Consider the following 2,137-nt stretch of genomic DNA (forward strand, 5'->3'; position numbering starts at 1 on the left):
TGCAAGTAGCACATCTCCACTTTCCCTATTATGGCTGCATTAACCCTTCAATTACCTCCACCACTTCGTCTCAGGTCAAGCAATAGGGAGGGAACACAACTCCATCCATCAACAGAAAATTGGATGAAAGATTTACTGAGCATGGCCTCGCCAATCAGAACAAGACCCAGTTTCCCCCACAGTCAGTCTCTCCCATTAGGAAGCTTCCATAAGCCTCTTATCCTTAAACTTCAGAGGGCAGACAGAATGAAAACCACAATCACAGAAAAATCAAACTGATCACATGGACCACAGCCTTGTCTAACTCAGTGAAACTAAGAGCCATGCCATGTAGTGCCACCCAAGACAGATGGGTCAAGATGGAGAGTTCTGACAAAACATGGTCTACCGGAGAAGGGAATGGCAAACCACTTCAGTATTCTTGCCTTGAGAACCCCATGAACAGTATGAGAAGACAAAAAAATAAGACACTGAAAGATGAACTCCCCAGGTTTGTAGGTGCCCAATATGCTACTGGAGAAGAGGGGAGAAAAAGCTCCAGAAAGAATGAAGAGACGGAGCCAAAGTGAAAACGACGTCCAGTTGTGAATGTGACTGGTGATGGAAGTAAAGCCTGATGCTGTAAAGAACAATATTGCATAGGAACCTGCAATGTCAGCCCAATGCTGCTGCTGCTGCTGCTGCTGCTGCTGCTGCTGCTGCTAAGTCACTACAGTCGTTTCCGACTCTGTGTGACCCTATAGACAGCAGCCCACCAGGCTCCCCCATCCCTGGGATTCTCTAGGCAAGAGTGCTTGAGTGGGGTGCCATTGCCTTCTCCGCAGGCCAATGAATCAAGGCAAATTGGAAGTGGTCAAACAGGAGACAAGAGTGAACACTGACATTTTAGGAACCAGTGAATTAAAATGGACTGGAATGGGCAAATTTAATTCAGATGACCATGATATCTACTACCATGGATAAAAATCCCTTAGAAGAATGGAATAGCCCTTATAGCGAACAAAAGAGTCTGAAATGTGGTAATTGGGTGCAATCTTAAAAAAGACAGAATGTATATTTTTGAGATTAGTTGTTTGTCAGTTGCTTCATTTGCTATTATTTTCTCCCATTCAGAAGGCTGTCTTTTCACCTTGCTTATATTTTCCTTTGTTGTGCAGAAGCTTTTAATTTTAATTAGATCCCATTTGTTTATTTTTGCTTTTATTTCCAGCATTCTGGGAGGTGGATCATAGAGGATCCTGCTGTGATTTATGTCTGAGAGTGTTTTGCCTATGTTCTCCTCTAGGAGTTTTATAGTTTCTGGTCTTACAGTCTATGTCTGACGCAGGATGCAGCATGCTTGGGGCTGGTGCATGGGGATGACCCAGAACGATGTTATGGGGAGGGAGGTGGGAGGGGGGTTCATGTTTGGGAATGCATGTAAGAATTAAAGATTTTAAAATTTAAAAAATAAAAAACTAAAAAAAAAAAATAAATAATTGATGCTTTTGAACTGTGGTATTGGAGAAGTCCAATACCTTCTTGAGTATCTTGAGAGTCCCTTGGACTGCAAGGAGATCCAACCAGTCCATTCTAAGGGAGATCAGTCCTAGGTGTTCTTTGGAAGGAATGATGCTAAAGCTGAAACTCCAATACTTTGGCCACCTCATACAAAGAGTTGACTCATTGGAAAAGTCTCTGATGCTGGAGGGATTTGGGGCAGGAGGAGAAGGAGACAACAGAGGATGAGATGGCTGGATGGCATCACCGACTAGATGGACATGAGTTTGGGTGAACTCCGGGAGTTGATGATGGACAGGGAGGCCTGGCGTGCTGCAATTCATGGGGTTGCAAAGAGTCGGACACAACTGAGTGACTGAACTGAACTGAAATATTCATTAATACCTTAAATATTTGTTCAGAGTTTCCAATAGAAGAAGTTAAAAACAGCATTCTACTGTTTTTATTTGCTTCTCTGCTTACTTGTTAGATTGAACATCTTTATATATACTTATATGCCATTTATATATTTGTCTTTTCTACATTACAAAATCATGTGATTTTATTCTTAATGGTATACTAATTTTTCTTTTATTTATGAACTTTCCATTTGCTGTTTGTTAAAAATATTAAATTTTGTAACACCTGATACAAAAAT

The sequence above is a fragment of the Ovis canadensis genome, chromosome X (genome assembly GCF_042477335.2).
Source record: "Ovis canadensis isolate MfBH-ARS-UI-01 breed Bighorn chromosome X, ARS-UI_OviCan_v2, whole genome shotgun sequence".
NCBI lineage: Eukaryota > Metazoa > Chordata > Mammalia > Artiodactyla > Bovidae > Ovis > Ovis canadensis.